The following is a 20,097-nucleotide window of genomic DNA, read 5'->3' on the forward strand; positions in this document are numbered from 1 at the left end:
GACTGAGATACCTCACTCAGCATAATGTCCTCCAGGTTCACCCATTTTGAATAATATTGCATGAGTTCCTTGTTTTTCAATGCAGCATAGTATTCCATTTTGCGAATATACCACAGCTTCTCTACCCATTCGTTTGTTGATGGGCTTGAGTGAATGATGAGAAGATGTGTTTCTAGCTTTCTATGACTTCACCTAAGAGGTGATTATATTACAGAATATTGCACCACATTAAATTAGGTGTCACAAGAGTTTAGCAAAATGTTATTTATATGGTTTGAGCAGGATAATTTTAAAACAATTATGTTACTACCAAACCTGCGCATAGATCAATAAGTAGTCATTCAACAGAACAAAGGGATTCTAATTAATTTATAATCGGTAACAGTGTTTGTCAGTGTTGTGCCTTTTCACCCTTCTTATTTCGAGAAATTGGACCATATGAGAATGTGGTAGTCATCAGGATTGGAAGAAGACATTGTAAAAAGAGCAAGAATTGCAAGGGGAATGGCCATATCTGACCTCTACTAAGTCCAAAATGGGGAACTGTCCCCATCAACAGCACCTACAACCCAGAACCGATTTCTGTGAGGTCAGATGTGTTTCCCATGCTCACATACTTCTTGCTGCTCATCCCAACACCAGTTTTACTGCTCTCTGAACCTGAAATCTGTTATGATAGCTCACAGACCACACAGAATCATATTAAGGGAGTAAAGAGGCTATAATTCATGTTGGTAGCAGATATACTACTTATAACCAACCTCATTTCTCTAGTGTTCCTAGGGTTTTCAAAGGCCTGATTTTAAGAAGTGGATGCCAATCCTGCTTCCTAGTCTAAATCTGGGAGCACCACCAAATCTTTTCCACCATAGGTAACCCTTATGCCATTTGACACACTCGTGGCACACCTTTCAGTATATCACAGCAACCCCAAGTTATATCAGTACAGCAGACTGACAGATGTGTGCTGATCCCCTTGATACAATGTTCTCCCCAAACACAAATAACATCTTTACTTTCAATTCAATTAAAACAACCTACCCTCCAGAATCCTGCTTCATACAGAAGGCTCCAAAACTGGACACCCAACTGACTTTTAACTAAAGAAGCCCACCCAAAGGTCCTGATTAATGTAAACAAGAGGCTTCCAGCCCACATCTGATAATTAACTAAATCCAGATGACCAGTCAGCTTACATTTGATTGTTAAAGAAATAAAAAATAACCAAGCAGTTTGCACTCTACTTTTATTTAAATCAAAACAACCTGCCTTCCAGACTCCAACTGCTTCACACAGGAAGCTCGAAAACTGGAGACTCTTAGTATCGATTTCTTTTCAGCATAACCCACCACAGTGAAGTTGTCTTACTCATAGCAATTTTCCATCAGATTTCCAATACTGTAATTCTTTAAAGGAGGAGATTTCCCATCTTTCTCCTGGTGCATTCAAACTACTAACCTTGTGAGCAACAACCCAATGTATTACACACTGTGCTATCAGGGTTCCATTATCTCAGCATAAAGTAAGCAAAATTTCTCCCAACTGAAGAAATAAGCAATATTATGATAAATGAAGAAAATATTGAAGTTGTCAAGGATTTCTTAGGCTATAAATCCTTTTGGGAGGAAACTTCCTTCCTCTACCTCAGAACAGCTAATAAGTTTAGACTGCTGACCTAACTCGTAATGCACTGTGTTAGCAGAGTTTCTTTTTCAGATGTGAAGAAGAATGGAAAAGAGAATACAAAATTAGAAATTTTATCATGAAGTTTACAAAATTAGTAAAGTGGAGCATCCAAGCTAATTTGAGGAAAACAATTTGTGTCTTAAATTTACTAGCCAATAGGAAGTCTTCTGTCAAAAATCCTAGATGTCATTTCCCCTCCATGTGTTTGGAGTTTATTGACAGTGGGAGTGGCTCCAGGGGAGCTGCTAACACTGGGGGTCAGGGTCTGGCATCTGCCCTGAGGGGCAGCAGTGTGGCAGCTGGCTGGTCAGTGGGGAGATGGGCCTGCACAGACCACACCAAGAAGTAAAGGCTACACTCCTCTGAGCACCTCCCTGGCCAGGCTGGTGCCTGATCCTACTTGTGAGTGTGGCTCCTTTGGACCCAAACATGGCTGCATAGCAGGGGTGATTGAATTAGGGTTTGCCCCCATGCTTGGGGTGGCCTTCAGAGGTCCGCGTCCTTCCTCATTTCTCACACTTTAGGCAGGCAGTTGACAGTCCTTGCCTGGGGATGTCACTTGTTGGGCAAAGTACACTTCTTGTTGCGCTCAGGGCACTTGAGCATGACAGCATTGGTTTTAGGCTGCAGGCGCTGGGCTGGTGGACAGCACAGGGTCTAGATGTGATTTTCAATATAGTTTGATTCTTGGTAGGTGAAGTAGGGAAGGGAGACCATGATAAAGATTCCATTCAATTATTCACAAAATTAGATGACATCCTTACTATAAGCCATCCTTATTATAAGCCTAGGATTTGAAGATAGAGGAATGAATACAATCGACTAATGTTACTGCCTTCAGAGAAAAAGTTTACTATGGCATATATTTAATTTATAACTGTACTATGTGATAAATTTTATGATGAGAAATGTGTACATACCTAAATATAAGATAAAGACCTTCTCAGAAATGAAAGTTGAAATTACAGGTGTAAGATAATCATTACTATCATATTTACAGAAGCACAGATAATTTGAATATGGTAATAATTATTTCTGTTTTCTATTTTGAGAATTGAAAATGTGCTAGTTCCACTGCTTATGACTAAATTGTGACAGACCACAAAAATTTGAGAATTAATTCCATGTGTTTTTAACAATTCTGTCATAATTCTTAGAGTTACAAAATATTTTTATCTCTGAGTGAGTTGAGAACAAATATAAATTAATCCAAGAAATTGCAGGATAAAGCAGAATATTAGAAGTACACGCTTGCAGCATTTCTGCATTTAAGCCATAAGAGAGAAAAGTAGGTGTCAATAATTGAGACAGCAATACTCAGAGAAACTGATTAATTAAGAAGGAAGAGAAGATTAATGTCAGTCACATGAGAATTTTATAAATTGAAGGTGGTTGTTGAGGTAAAGCACTACAGAAAATGCAGGAAAATTAAAGATGAGACAACAATACTTGCTGATTTGATTAAAAAAAAAAGAAAGTCCCTGATTACTTCTTCAAAACAAATATGAATGGTAAAAATGTTCTTGAAACTTGTTTGTTGAAACTAAAGAGAACTTGTAGCACATACTGATAAAGACCAATCTTTGGTCTACATCACACTTCAACAAAAACCAAAATTCCTCACCACGGGATCAGTAGGCAGCATTCTGATAGAGAAAAGCGAGAGGTTGTCAAAGATGAATACCCATGGAAGCAACCATCAAGAAATCAATTGATGTCTTGTACTGGGGACATTTTTTGGCATTTCTTTAATGTGATTTAGAGCAAAGATGTCTGTTTTAAAACTAAGATGCAACTGACCCAAGACACAGTGTATTTGATCGTCTCATATACCCGTGAAAGGTGGACAGTGACGCAGGAAGACCAAGGAAGAATTGGTGCATTTGGGTATGATGTTGGTGAAGAAGTGCTGTGGACTACATGGGGAATGAAGAATTTGGGTTGGAAAAAGTGCAACTAGAATATTTCTTTAGAAGCAAGGATGGTAAAAATACTGTCTTACATAATTTGGACCTGATATCAAGAAGGACTAGGGAGCTCCAGTGCCCTGTTGTTCTTAAGTGCCATCGAGTGGCAGGTGACTCATAGCGACCCTATGAAGGAGAGTCCTCAACACTTGTGTGTCTCTCATCCTCTCTCCAGGTTCATAGAATTTTCGGTGGCAAGCTATCACGGAATTGGATGCCACTCCTACTTCCAAGCTTGTTTTAATCAGGGAGTTTCACCCAACACTGCCTGCCTTGGGTAACCAACCATTAACACATTTGACACATCAACATCACTGTGTTCAGCCTCACAGCAACCACAAGTTAACCACTGTACGGCAAGTGGACACACCAGGGCTATACGACATAGAGGAATGTTTGGACAAAAGCAATGAAAGACAGGCCAAAAGGCTGCGGATTAAAAGTCACCCACCTTTGGCTTGGTAGCATCACTTTCTATCCACTGGGCCAGCTGATCTCTCTCTCTATGTTGATGCTATTATTGTTAAGTGTCACTGAGTCACAGATGACTTATAGTGATCCTGTGAAGGAGAGTGGTAGGAATTGTGCAGCCAGCTCGAAAGTACTTGGTTCAAATATGCCAACTACTCGACGGGAGAAAGATGAACAGTCTCTTCCCATACAGTTAACTGCCTCTGAAAACTCACTGGAAGTTCAGCTATGGATCAGGTCTGACTCATTGGTACACAACAACACAACATCATCAGGAGAGACTACCTTCTGCAAAAACAGAGCCTGCTGCTAAAATAGAAAGTCAGTGAAAACAAAGCTCTTCAATGAGATGGATTAACAAGATGGCCTCACCGATGGCCTCAGCCGTGGTAGCAACAATGAGAATGGTTGAGGACTGAGCAGGGTTTGGTGCTGTTATACATATGGACAATAAAGGTCAGTACTGACTAAACCACACTTCAAAATCTTAGATTCATTGCCGGCAAGTGGGAATCGCTGACCCTACAGTGGGTTTTTTTAGGCTATAAATTACACTGGAGGGTATTTCCCATCTTCCTGTTTCACAGCAACTAGTGGACTCTGACTATCAGAGAAGTCAACTTTGCCAACCTTGGGTTGCCACCTGACTCCATGATGCCACCAGAACTCTCTAAGTAGCACCTAACAAAAAATACTTATTCTTGATAGTGTAGTGAAAGTACCAAGAAGGGTCATAGGTAAATTTGTAGTGATAAAGAGAGACAGATGATCAAATTGGGAAGGTTGTAAGAGTATATTTTACAAAGGAAATATTTTGAAGAGAGAGAGATTTCTCTCTCCCAGAGATGCAAACTTTAATAAAATATTGAGTTTCTAAAACTTTTTAAAACTGTTCTATAACAGTGTCATTAAGCCGTATTTGTCTTTTTGTAACTGAGATATTTCACTCAGCATAATGTCCTCCATGGTTACCCATTTTGTATACTATTTCATGAGTTCTTTTTTCAGTGCTGCATAATATTCCATTGTAAAAAATTATATTTTAGGGCATTATTTTTATCGTAGGAGTATGCAATGAGGGTTGCAGAGTGGATTATATTTGGGGGTAGGGGTGGGGTTTGGGGAGGTGCACAGGGGGATTGCGTACCAATGAGGGAGTTTTTCTTTTGCTTTTCAAGGAGAGGAGCAAATGGGAGGGGGGAGGGGTTTGTGCGGGGAGAAGGGTGCAACAATGAATGAATGGAATCCCAAAATCTCTGTAGATGTTCATTGAAATGAAAAATAAACAACCTAAATTAAAAAAAGAAAAGAAGTTAAGAGTGGATGCATCAGGATCTGTACCATCTCTGTCTGTTGGAGAAGTCATGGGTGTTAGAGCAACAGTCAGAACAAGTACAGATGACACCTAACTAAAACCTGTGTGTGTCAAAAGACAGTTGGCATGGGTCTACAGGAGGGCTTCATGAGGGGCAGCGAGTACCCAGCGTCAACAATGTTCTAAATAGCCTATTCTTCATCCTCCAAAGGTTGTACATTGCAGGACAATAGCTGCTTCTTCCAGCAACCAGTTGAAGCACAAAGGCCAGACTGATGCCCCAGATTGCATCAGTGGGCTGGGAAATTTGGCCCCAGTAGAGTTCAGTGCCAGAAATTCTCCTCCTCCTCGTGATTTCCATTCTCCTGGGGCTTCTGCTGAGCCTTTGAGAACTTCATTTCCAGGGCTCCCAAACAAGAGTGAAAAGGAAGGCTCCTCTGATGCTACCCACATCTCCCAAGCAAGTCTGAAGGCCAACCATCTCTCTGATGTTCACTCTGTATCCAAGTTAAACCAGAACAAGCTATGTGCCTGCTTAAGCAAGGAGAGCCAGTGTAAGAGATGGTATGATATGAAAGTGTTCTTGGCGGCGGAGGAGGAGGAAAAAAAAAAAAAAAAAAAAAAAAAAAAAAAAAAAGAAAGTGTTCTTTTCTGGCCTGCAGAACATCCTGCCCTTGGCCCCAGAATGAAGAGCTGTGCTGGAGAACTCCTCTCACTCACTCCACAACAGAACTCGGTTTGACTCTCCCCGCTCCTGTTCTGAGCAAGTGCAAGTCTGTGTGGATGATGTGACCATTGAGGACCTGTCACGCTCCATGTCTGTTGCCAATAAAAAGGTCCCACATGGCAGAAATGCTGTTCACATGAAAGCAGGAAGCTGACTAACATGCTTTAAACCAATGAGCGGCAGCCCTCACAGCCTTTGTGTGAGAAGACATCTCCTGCTAACTGTGCTTGTGATAAAAACATTTCTTGAAATCTAAAAGACACAAAACAACAACAAAACCTCACTATGGTGGAAGATCGGCCCAAATGATTTAAGACAAATCCTCAAGAATTCAAGTTTTACTCTAAAAAATTTGAATCCTTGAGAATGCATATATGTGAAGCATTGGCCTTTGACTAATGAGGAACAAGGTAGATAAATGATATGGAAACAGCAATGCTTAGTTTTTTTCATATTTGTCATTAAAGTTCAAGCTAGAAAAAGAAGAGAAATGAAGCATAACAAAACAGGCACCAAAAAATTTATAAATAAATCTAGTCTTCTAATGTTTGTAAGGTCCTAATCATCTGGTCCCTGCCTGCAATGCTAATTTCTCATCTCTTCTCATTACATTTCAACCATTGCTCTTTAAGATTTGGTCTTTTGAACTTCCAAAAATAAGTTAATTTCTTGGACCCCCTCACTTACTATTTCTTTGTGTTAAATATTCTTTCCTAATATTTGTATACCTGGAAAGTTCTCATAATTCAGGTATAGAGACCTCTTTCTTGATTCCTTTTCTAAAGTAGCAACCATCATCTTATTCTCGATGACAAAACCCTTTTTATTTTAAATTATAGATGCTACATATCTTTATTTCCATAAGTCTTAATAGAATTTTAAATCTTTATATATCTCTGTTATGGTTTTTGGAAGTTTGTTGTTTGGGTTTTTGTTTTTTTGTAATTTTCTGTTTACGAGTTGGCTCATTGACTAGGATGTAAGTTCTAGAAAAGTGGAGATAATATTGTAAGCTGTCTCAAGCATAGTTCCAGACCCATAACAGATTCTCAAAAACTATTTTAAGTGAGTGAGTATGTAACTAAGGGGATAGAAATCTGTAATAAGGATAGAAGGAAATTTGCATACCAAGCTGGGGAAGGTGGCAAGAAAATTGGACATGGGATAAGCCTATAGTCTGGAAGTAAAACTTTACCATGTGCAGAACTCTTCATTGTCTGGTAGATTTAAGAACTGTCCAATCTTAGATACAGCCACACAGTGGGAAAGTGATGCAAAATGGAAATGAAAGAACAACTTGATTCCAAATATTAGGCTGGTAACAGTCTTTATTGTTGAAGTCCACAAAAATGATGCCAGCAATTGGAAAGGCATGCTTAACTGCCGAGCAATGCGCATGAATTCAGATTGATGGCATATTAATCCAGCTTGCCCAATTGTTGTTCACCTGCTTGCACAAGTAAATTATTATTTATTCTAGACATGAAGAAACAGATGCAGATTTTATTTATGTTATTATCTGAGTACCATCTGCAGCAAAGCAGGTTTGTAAAACATTATGCATCAGTAATTTTATTTTTCATCCTTGCTCTCTCTGTTATCTTTGTTTTCTTCATTATCATCACACTCACTATCTTCAGGGGCAGCGATTATTTTAATTGTTCACAAATCCGCTGACTGCTGCATCAAGCACAGTTTTCATGTCTATGGTAATAGTTTATCTTTCCTTTATCACCGTCTTCCGTTCTATCTTCTGTATCCTTGATTCACTGAGATTTCCCCCCATTTTCAGCTGGAAGACTTTGAATTAATGGGGCATAGACAGAATGAAAGAGCGACGTTAACATTTTTTTTATAAGTTCCTAAGTGTGTCCTGACCATTTCCCCCCTTTCTTCCTTCCTTTTTGTGAAAGAATGGCCCAAAATAAGTGAGAAAGCAAACCTAAGTGGCCAGGTATAAATAGCAGAAGACTGAACAAAACGATTCCTTAATGTGACAAATGGTCTTGCCCTCTTTTATTATTGTACAGAAATGTCTTCCCTTCAGACTGAAATAGAGATACAAATAGTATATGGTTAGAAACTAATGACACGCATGCTTCAGAGCTTTTCTGTCTATGCCCTGGTAGTCCCTTGGTAGGTTTTTTTTAAAATGGCCTTATTCAAACCAGACCTCATTATAAAGAAAAATGTTCTTGCTTTAGAGTTTTCAGTGTACCACCTGTTACATTACCCTGGCCCATCCAGTGAGAAAGCTCTGTAATTCACTTGTGAGGAAAATCTTTAAGAAGAAGAAAAAAAATTAAAAAGCAAAGGCAGAGACTAACTTTTATTTCTGGAGTATTAGGTAATATACCTGTCAACTTGTATTTATCCCAGAGGCAGGCCCTAGGGAATATTTCTAGTGACATGAACAATGATTCCAAAATTGTTTTCCTGAGACCCCATACAGAGATGAGTAGTAAAGGATGTTATTAATTGTAATACAGAGTAATCTATTGAAACTCACACTTGATGATTAAAATATTGGCATTTTGGTCCTTTTCCATCCTACTCTCCACTCAGAATCTGCATTCCTTTTTCTTTATCTATCCCCCTAGTCCCCAGAAGAGCCATCTGCTATTTCCTTTATGAAAAAATAAAACCTACAATTAGTGTCGTGTTCATCTTTTCTTTCTCAAAGAAAGAGAACTATTATGCAAATACTCTGCAATTTGGTTTCAAATATTCTTTGTAGTGTGATGAGCAATTTTCCTTAATACAAACCCAGCTTTCTTGCCAGGACTTACTAATCAATTTTTTTAAAAGAAAATTTTCATGTGACTTTTTTACATTCCTCTGATGTAAACTTTTCAAATGCATATTTAGAATTAAATGATCATTATTCCTTGCATTGTGGAAGAGGGAAGAAAAAACTGTTTATGTACTTCATCCTGAAAAGGAAGCCCAAAGAATCTCAAAATCTTTCGTCATCTTAAATTTTATCATTATCTGTACCTGAAGAAGTTGCCTGTATATATATGTTATTCTCTATAAATCAGACAAGAATGCTTTCAATTGGTTTTGGAGAAAGCATGTCATAAGTGATGGCGATTTACCTGGGAACATGTATTTATTGGATTTTAGTTGCTTCTCAGGAGATACAGTGTTACACAATTTATTCTCAAATGGCTAATGTCAGGTGTTGGAAGCTGTCTCTTTGTTAACAAGAGAAGCATCTACCATGTATTAAGTACTGATGAAACTGAAGTAAAAATTATGCTATTTTTGCTGTCATACAAAATAACATTTCATTAGGAACCTGGAATGTGATCCTACGATTTCTCAACTATGCTACCTGGGGCAGTGTTCATACTCAGCCTCTATTTGCTCATTTTATTATTAAGAAATGTCTTTTCAGACTGTTTTATGCGTTTAATCATGTGGATAGAGTGGCTATGACATATGATTACTCTTGCATTAAATTACAGAGGTAGACATTTGATGCCTAGAAGATGTACTAGAAGGTCTCAGAGATTCCCCATTTCTTACCAGAGCTTTTTACCTAGGAATCTTGCTATAAATACAAATTCCTAAAAGTCACTTCTACACCTGACAACCTGGCAGAAGAGCCAGGACTGCTACAGTGTTTAGATCAGTCTATGTGACTTATGCGCATAGAAATATGTGAGTTGCCGAAAGAATCATAAGGACCAGGTACCATTCACTCAGATCTGGTTCAAGGTGCTGCAGCGTCTGTCTGCCAGAGCTGAGCTGTGTCCCACAAGGCAAGTGGCTGGTTTCAGAGGTTGATTACGAGCCCCTTCTGTGTGCAATAGTAGTTTTCTTTCTTTATTATGGTTTTTTAGTTGCCTCTAGGTCAATTTGAACCCCCCACCTTTTTTATACAGCTGAACACTTTAATCCTTTGCAGTAGTACCCAAGGACATCAGAGAGACAGAACAGTAAAAACCAAACGAAAAGTCAGGGATCAGTTCCAACTCACAACAACACTATAGGACAAGGGAGAAATGACTCAGAGGGCTCCCAAAGCTGTAAACCCTTCCAGACACAGATTGTGACACCTTTGTTCACTCACATGACTGGTGGTTTTGAACTGCCCCCGTCAGCAGACTGGTGCTTCATCCCACTGTATAATTATTTAATATTGCTATTTAGTGTGAATTGGCAATTTTGATGGTTTATTGCTGTGCCTGTGTCTATTTTTATGTGTGCATATTATAGCTCAGTGAAGCCCCCTTATATTCACACTATACATGCAGGTTGTTGTTGTTGTTGTTGTTTAATGCCGTCGAGTCGTAGATGACTCATAGCGACCCTATGAACCAACAGCCTGAACACTGTTCGTACATAGAGTTTCCGGAGGCAAGCCATTTTGGAAGTGGATGCCACTCCTGCTTCCAGGCTTGATTTAGTCGGGAAGCTCCAGCCAACACTGTCCACCATGGGTGCCCATTACCACGATTGGCACATCACTGTCACAGGCTTCAGCATCACAGCAACCACGAGTTACCTCTGTACAGCAACACACAGACCAGTGCTATACCACCTAGAAGAATGTTTGACAGGAAGACAGTTTGAACCTGGCCGAGGGCCACAGATGACAATCACCCACCTTCGGCTTGGTAGCACAGCTTCCTTCCACTAGGCCAACGTAGCTCTCTCTTGGCCGTCGTCATTATTATTGTTGTTTAATGCTGTCGAGTCGTAGACGACTCATAGTGACCCTATGAATGAATAGCCTGAACACTGTTCGTACATAGAGTTTCCAGAGGCAAGCCATTTTGGAAGTGGATGCCGCTCCTGCTTCCAGTACATGCAGGTAGTTGATATTAAGTGATAGATGCTTAAAATTGACTAACATTCTTGTCTTTGTTACTTTATAACTACAGTCATGTGCTTTATTTGTGAAATATTCAGTGAGTAAAGCCAAAGGAACCTTGGTAGTGCAGTGGTCAGCGTCTGGATGCCAGCCAGAAGATTGGTCATTTAAATCTTACAGCAATCGATTTTCATAAATATGTCTGAGTTTGGAAACCCTATGAAGAAGTTCTGTCTAGAATGTGGCTATAGGTCAGAATTGATTTGGTAGCAAAGGGTTTGGTTTGTCTAAAACCAAAATACTTATACCTGTGTATTCAAATGAATAATAACTTGCATTTACTATTACACTTTTCCTTTTCTGGTTATACTGAAACTCCTTCACCTGAAAAAATCTCCTCAGATATTGTTGAGAGTTTCTGGGCTTCTCAGATGTACTGAATTCCCAGCCTCCCAGTTGGAGTTAGCTTGTAGCATCTACATGTCCTAATGTAACAACTCTGGTCCTAATATTCTCTCTGATTCAGTTGGTCGTACCTCTGCCACTAACTGGCTTCATTTGAGGATGTTGGTGCCGTTAATAGAGCAGCAGCGTGTAGTGCCCCCTGAGATGCCATTCCTAAGTGGTGGAGCAGTGGTAGGCTTAGCAAAATAACCAGTATTTTTTCTTACTCTGTCTCAACTGTTTTGAGAGAGTATAGTGAAAGTAGAATTAGTAGATGGAAACTGCTTGTAACCTTTTAGTAACAGTTTCAGACTCAAAAGCAAATAATCTTTTGAGGTAGAATGGTATCATTTTACCAGCTCATTTTCTTGGCCTTATACTATTGTAATAAGAGTTACTCTAAAAAGACTATCCAGGAAAGAGGAGAGGATAGCATCTGAGATACACCTACTCCATGAAGGAGAATAGTCCTCATTCACAACACATAATTTCCATGAGGTTGAACATGTCCTTATGCTTCTTCTCCTGCTTCTACCAATCGTAACACCAATAATCCCTCCCAGAGCCCTCAGTACTCTATTAACTGGATCTACTAACTTGTCGCTATGGCCATACAGAACTCAGAGACTATATTCATGATTATGAAGTATGTTAGAGAAGTTAGCAGGAGGAAACGAGACAATTCTTCAGTCAGAACAGCTTCACAGGTGTGCTCCTAAGCCCTTTGACCTTCAGCCTCACAGCATTAGACCAGCATTACGAAGCTCTTTTTTCTGTGGTTTATGACATCTCACTATCCCCCACCAAAGCCTCCAGCAAGTTTGTGTGACGGTACCTGTCTCTGGTTTCATGGAACAGTGGTTCCCATTCTGTCCTGTCCCACATGGATCTCTGGTTCTGTGCACCTGCTGCTCTCCTATCAGTCTCAGCCTGACTCACCAGGGATCCCTGTTCCAGATAAATGTGTGCTGGACTCACCACTTCTTCACAGTAACAAGATTCTGATGCTCTGCCTCTATATCTGCTCATTATGAAATAGTAAACCTGACCAAACCCCTCATTTGTAGCCAGCACACCTTGTCTTCATGTTCCTACCCCAAAAAGAGCTATTTAAACAAAGGCTTAGGAATGACAAAAGGGGCTATTTATCTTTTTCATATCATTAGCATAGTCCCACCCAGCTGTGTGGCAAAAAGAAAAATCCAACTGCTCAGAAAGGCATTTTGAACGTTCACGTTACTATATCACTATTAACTCCTTTCTCCACATTTTTGTCCTTATTGACCACACTCCTTATACTCAAAAAGTAGCAAATTAGACACAAGCTGGATCCAGTCCATGCACCCTATCAAGTATACGCACAATTGTGAATGATCTATAGGCTCAATGAAACACTATAATGTTTTTGTGTGCTGTCAGGTCAGGAGCAGCCTGCACCTAACCTCCAGCAGGTTGTCAGAGGCAGTAAATAGAATGGGAAGAGACTGACCATCCTTCTCCTGTGGAGAAGCTGGTGGATTTGATCTGCATGTCATTGATATTACATCACAACTCCTTACTTCTAGGCCACCGGAGCTCTCTGACAAATACTCTTCTTCCACAGTGTTAACGTCAAAGTTTTCAAATCGGACATGATATAGTCATACACTTGTGTATTATTCAATCATAAAAAGTCCTAATATGTGCTTTCACATGAATGAACCTTAAAAGCATTATGCTAGGTAAATAAACAAGTCATAAAAAGACAAATCACATGACTCCAGTTATATGATATGTCTAGAACAGCCGAGTATATAGACAAAAAAGTTGGTTAGTGCTAACCATGGGCTGAGGGAGGACGTGTGGGATTAATAATTTGTATAGAATTACTGTTTTGCTTGATGATTATACATGATATAAAATAATACAAATATAATTAATGCCGCTGGGTTAAAAATGGTAATTTTTATACTTAATATATATTACAATTAAATATCATTTTAATGCAAGTTAAAAGATGAAGGCAATAATTTTATAAGAATAATTACAAATTACAGTGATCTCTATTTACTATCTTCCTCCTTTCTCCAATTTTTCTATTGCCCAAAGCAATAATGTTCAGGTTTTTGGAAATATCTTGTATTAAAAGAAAAAAAATTCTAACAAATTGGCTTATTCTGTCAATTCTTAGTCCACACCTTACACTGGCTTCCTACTAGGAAGAATAAGATTGTAGCTTGAGCTCCTATCCTACCATCACCCTGCAAATGTGCACTTCCCAGCCCCAGTTTTTAATAAAGTCATGTGATCATTATATCAATGTTTTGTGTTTACATTACAGTGATTTTTTTAACTGTTCACAGCTGTGCTATGTAGTAAACACAAGGCTTTGCTTTTCTTGTGCATATCTTTGTGTTTTATTTCAAGTTAATTTCATTTTCCCCCACATTTGCTTTATTTTCTGTGGATATAGTTGACCTTCAGCTTTCTGAGAGAAAAACAAATCATCTCACTGTGTTTCAGATTTGTTCAGACATTCTATCAATTCCATTTTCTTAGATCATCTCTCTGAGATGATATGCCCTGCTCCACTCTGACCTGACTGCGCTCTGTTGGTTGTATACCTTTCATTCTGGAATATGCCTTTTCAATTTTTTTGAGATGTCTTACCTCTTATGTTGAATCATTGTTTACCGAAGCCCCACAACCAGGAGGACTGACATGGTGACTGCAGCAATGAACCTGAGTGTGTCAGATATTGTGAGGTTGTCACAGGATAAGACAAGGTTCAGATGTATTGTTCATAAGATAACAAAGTCGTACTCAACTTGATGGCACCTTAAAAAACAATAATAACAGCAAGAAGTTCAATCATTGTTACGATTTTTTTACAATTCATCATTCTCTTTTTTTAATTATATTTAACAAAGTAAGCACAAGATTTATTTTTTTTTCTTAAGTCTAGGATTCTTTTTTTTTCATTTGGGTTGTTTATTTTTCATTTCAATGAACATCTACAGAGATTTTGGGATTCCATTCATTCATTGTTGCACCCTTCTCCCCGCACAAGCCCCTCCCCCTCCCCCCCCTTTTAGTCCAAGTAAAAAAAAAACCCCACACTAGACCACAAACAATCCCCCCCCCGCACCTCCCCAAACCCCACCCCCTACCCCCAAATATAATCCACTCTGCAACCCTCATTGCATACACCTACGATAAAATAATGCCCTAAAATATAATACTTTTAGACTATTCTCTCCTCCATAGACTTCAATGCCGTAAACATATTTCATCCAGTTTTTCTCAGTCTTACCCCCACCCCAATGCCAACCTCATTCTATAACAGTGGCACCATATAGCATTTGTCCCTTTGTGACTGAGATACCTCACTCTAGGATTCTTAATGGCACAAGGATTAAAGAATGTGGCTGTTAACGGAAAGGTTTGCTGTCCAACCTATTAGAACAAGAGACTTAGAGATCTGCTACCCCCCAAGACCACACCCTAGGAAACCCTATAGATCAGTTATTCTCTGTCATGCAATAACACTATGAGATGAAATCAACTCATTGGCACACAGCAACAGTAAGTGTGTCTAAGTCTATTTTTGTTGTATACCCTCACTAAATTGAAATTGTGTTTGGTGCATAATTCTGTGTTATTTTTAAAAAATCTTCCTATGAGAATTCTGTACCCATAATCCATTTAGGAAAAGGAACTAGATAGAAGATGATCTCAGTATGACCTAGTCCATAATGACTTGCAACATTGATGCAAAAGCTACGCTTCTCTAGCAAAGAGAAAGACAGTCTCTTCCCATGCAATTTGCAACTCTGGGAACCTAGAGAAGGGCCCTCTAGGAGCCAGCTCCAACTAAATGGCAATGGATTTGAGTTTGTTACTATTCCATCACAATACTTCTCTTGCCCTTGTGCATTGAAGGCCATAGTCTACAAAGGTTATTTGCTTACCCTCTTCTGAGGACAGAAGGAATAATGGGATCTGAAGTCTAACTGCCTCCTAAATGTACTTTGAAGTAATCTTGCTAAAAGCAGCTTCTTTTCCCCTCCACTTAGGGAGGCCTGCGGTGCTAACATTACCTGAACCTTCAGTGGTGTTCACCTGTGGTGCAAATTGAGCTACTTCTAAGTTCCTTCCACTGCTACTTTCGGCTTGACATTTCTGATAATTTTCTAAGTAACACCATCTAGTCACTTCTTGCATGAACTATTCTATTCTTATTGCTGCATCAGCTACTACTTGTGCATTTTTTCTTAATTCTTTTATTGCCATTATTGTGAAATTGAGGGGGAATAAAATATGTGCCTTGAGTCTGTAAGGTCATCATAGCCAAATTCACCACAGATAATTTTTGCTTACATTTTGTATTTAAAAATTAAAAAGCTACAGGAAATCTTCAGGATAGTACAGTGAACACTTATATCCTTCATGTAGATAAGTTAATAATTTTTATATGTGCTTGTGTGTTTGTATTTTATCTACACTGTGCACACACGTGCACACACACACTCTCAGAGAATAATTCGAAAGCAAGATTCAAACATAAAATATTTTATTCTTATATACTTAAGGCCTCCAAAGAGCAAAGATTATTCTTCTATATAACTACACTATATCATTTCTCTCATATATATAATATTACTATAGTCTTCCTAGGGAACTCTAGTGGCCTAGTGGTAAGAACCTCTGATGTGAACTCAGAGGCATGCAGTTCAAATCCACCAGCTGCTCTGCAGGAGATGAATGGGAAATTCCTCCTAGGCAGCTAACTACCTCTGAAAACTTGCCCAAGAGTCAACTATGAGTTGGTTCCAACTTAAAAGCACACAGCACCAACAACAATTTCTATAATACATACACATTACTCATGGAATGAATATACATGTTGAGATTTCCATGGTTTTTCCAATCAAATACTTTGTAGTTGGTTGGTTATTTTTTCTTTTCTAATTTAAATGCTTTATTTTGGGGTTTCAACTGTTTGGTCTCTATGGTGACTTAGTTATGTAGTTCTGTTATAATGGAAATACCACTACTGTATAGCTTTAACGAACAGAAAATCTTTTTTCACAGTTTTAAAGGGTGGTGGGTGGTTGTTTCTATGTGCCATTCATCAAGTACAACTAATAACAACCCTTTGAAGAGCTCACCTGAACCTTGCCCTATCCTAGTCCAACCTCTTCATTTCTGATGTGTTACAGCCCATTGCTGAAGATACTGTGTCGCTCTATGTCTTGTTGAGAGTCTTCCTCTCCTTCACTGTCTCCCCCTCTTTCCAAGTATAATGTCCCTTCCCAAGCCTAGCTACATGTCCAATATATGAAAGATGAAAATTTACTATTTTTGCCCTCAAGAAGCACCCCAGCTGCGCTTTCTCCAAGACACATATGTTTTTCTTTTAGCCGGCCATACTGGTTACCCAGTATTCTCCAACACCATAACTCAATGGCATCAGTTCTTCTTCTGCATCCTTATTCATTGTCCAGCTCTCTGATGCAAAGCAGGTGATTGAGAAAACCATGGCCTGAATCAGGCACACCTTAGATTTCAATCTGATATCATTGTTCCTCAGCATTTGAAGTTTTCTCTGACAGCAGACTTGCCCAAAGCAGTAAATTTTCTTATCTCCTGACTGCTGATATCCAAGCATGATAAAATCATTGACAGGTTCAAGCCTTTCTCCATCTTTCATAATGTTGACTCTTGGTTCTGAAATACTGTCCTTTGTTTTCTTGATGTTGACATGTATTTCATACTGAAGGCTATAGTCCTTGATCTTCTGTAGCAAGTATTTAACTTTCAGCGAGTAAACTTGTGTCATCTGTATAACTCAGGTTATTGATGAGTCTTTCTCCAATGCTGATGCCTCACTCTTCTTCATAGAATCTGGCTTCACAAGTTATTATTTACTTGGCATATAGACTGAATAGATATGGAGAAAGAATGCAACCCTCATGCACACCCTTCCCGATTTTGAACCACACAGTGTTTGGATACTTGCTTCAGGCAGTACCTTCTTGGTCTAGGTATAAATTCCATATGAACATCGTTAAGTGTTCTTCGTGTTCCATTTTTCTCAATGTTAGTCATAATTAGTTAAGATTTACAGAATCAAATGTTGTTGTGTATTCAACAAAACACAAATAGACTTTCTTCTGTTGTTCCTGCTTCCAGCCAGTATCCATCTGATTGATATCTGCAGCAATATACCTAGTGTTGCAGCCTCTTCTGAAACCAGCTTGAACATCTTTGGCAGTTCCCTATCAATGCCCTATTCTAGACATTTTTTAATGAACTTCAACAATATATTCTTTGCATGAGATATTAATAATATTGTTCCATCTTGAGGGTAGAAATCCAAAATAAGGTAATCAAAGACTTTATTATTGATGGCTTTAGGAGAAGTTACTCATTCCTTTAGCTTCTATTATTGGTCCTTAAAGATCTCCAGTTGATATGGAATCTATCTTACTGTATTTCTATTTGCCTCTCTATGCCTAAGTGAAGACCAGAAAAGCTGTGGGAGAGTATGAAGAATATTATTCATGAAGAATGCTAAAAGTCATTACAGAGGCAGAGAAGGGGGAAAAGACCAAGATGAACATTAGCAGAGACTCTGAATATTACACTGGAACACTGAAAAATAAAAACAAAGGGAAGAAATCAAGAAGGTAAGGAGCTGAACAGAAGATTTCAAAGGGCAACTCGGGACAACAAAACAAAGTATTATAATGAAATGTACAATGAGCTAGAGTCAGAAAACCAAAAAGGATGAACTCTCTCAGCATTTCTTAAGCTGAAGGAACTGAAGAACAAATTAAAAGCTACAGTTCTAATACTTAAGGATGCTGACGGCAGAATCTTCAGTGACCCAGGAAGCATCAAAAGAATATGGAAGGAGTGCATTGAGTCTCAATACCAAAAAGAATTGTTTGGCACAGAAGACTTTGATAAAACAACACATGATCAAGAGGAAATGGTGATCAAGGAGGACATTCCAGCTGCCCTTAATGAATTTGCAAGAGACAAAGGCCCAGGTATTGATGGAATACCAGTTGACATATCTCAACACACAGATGCTGCTCTGGTTGTCCTCAGCAGGTTATACCAAGAAAACTGGAGAACAACTACCTGACCATCTGATTGGAAGAGATCTATATTTATTCCTATTTTTTTTTTTTTAAAAAGTGACTTAACAGAGTGTGGAAATTATTTAACAGTATCACTAATATCATATGAAAACAAGATACTAAAAAAGCAATTGGAACAGTACATCAACAGAGAACTCCCAGATGTGCAAGCTGGGTTTAAAAGAGACCAGCACTAGGGACATCATAGCCAACATCAGATGGATCTTGGCCAAAAACAGAACATACTAGAGGAATGTCTGTCTGTGTCTCATTGACTATGCAAAGGCATTTGACTGTGTGGATCACAACAAATGTGGCTAACCTTGAGAAGAATGGGAATCCCAGAACTCTTGATTGTGCTCATGTGAAACTTATAGTTGGACCAAGAAACAGTAGTTAGAATAGGGCAAAGAAACACTGCATGGTTCAGGATCAGGAAAGGTGTGCATTAGGGATGCATCCTGTCTCCATACCTTTTCAATCTATATGCAAAACAGATCATTCTGGCTGCACTTATGAGGTGAAAGGTTCCTTCAGGATTGAAGGAAGACTCCTCAACAACCTGCGTTATTCAGAAGACACAACCTTGCTTGCTGAAACTGAAGAGGAAATGAGGCACTTGCTACAGAAAATTAAGGACCATAGTCTTCAATATGGAAAACAAAGATTCCCACCACTGGGCTGGAGAAAAGACAGATTATTAACAACTTCAACTGCGTGGTTCCACAGTCAACACTCTTGGCACCAGCAGTCAAGAAATCAGAAGATGAATTGCATTGGGAAAGTCGGCTGTCAGGGACCTCTCTAGAGTACTGAAGAGCAATGAAGCATTACATTAGTACTGGAGAATAAGGCATGCCTAATACAGTCCATGGTCTTCACAATTACTTGCTATACATCAGAGAACTGGACAATAACTAAAGATGATAAAAGAAAGATCCATGTATTTGAGTTAAGAAGAGTGTTGAACTCTTGGACTATGGACTGCCACAAGACCAGGTCTGTCCTAGAGGGGGTGAAACCAAACTGCTACTTAATGGCAATGATTTTGAAGCTCACTCTCACATATTTTGGGCACATTGTCAGGAGGACCAGTTCTTGGAGCAGGGCATCATGCTTGGAAGGCTGGAAGAAGCGCAGGAGAGGAAGACCCACGATGAGATGGAGTGACTCAGGGACTGGTGAAACAGGATTATGTGTCGGAGATGATGAGACTGGCCCATGATAGGGCAGGGTTCAAGCCAAGGTGCATAGGGTCACTATGAGTCATACGCAACTCTATGGTACATAACAACATGCCTAAGGTGCTCGTTTTTAATTGTGAATTCAATGACATTTTACAAAGACATTGTTTTTCATTCATTCATCATTCATATACATTTTCTTTTCTTTCCCTCTCTTCTTCCCCCCTTTCTAAACCATTCTGTGTATCCTGGTTTAGATTGTTAATTTCAACACACTTAATTTCTGGTAATTTCAAATTGATTTTCCCTTCTCTTGTTCCAAAACAGTGTTCATTATCTATCCATTCTTTA

At 39.0% G+C, this 20,097-nt stretch overlaps 1 protein-coding gene and 1 pseudogene across 4 annotated transcripts in view; both read left to right on the forward strand.

The window, feature by feature from the left end:
* LOC102869210 overlaps window positions 1–6,306 on the forward strand; it is a 62,785-nt pseudogene extending 56,479 nt beyond the window's left edge.
* ERBB4 (v-erb-b2 avian erythroblastic leukemia viral oncogene homolog 4) overlaps window positions 1–20,097 on the forward strand; it is a 1,418,810-nt gene that overhangs the window by 1,128,416 nt on the left and 270,297 nt on the right. The gene's annotated exons all lie outside the window — the stretch shown is intronic.

The sequence above is a fragment of the Elephantulus edwardii genome, unplaced genomic scaffold (genome assembly GCF_000299155.1).
Source record: "Elephantulus edwardii isolate Elephantulus edwardi_28Jun2011 unplaced genomic scaffold, EleEdw1.0 scaffold00106, whole genome shotgun sequence".
NCBI classification, from domain to species: Eukaryota; Metazoa; Chordata; class Mammalia; order Macroscelidea; family Macroscelididae; genus Elephantulus; species Elephantulus edwardii.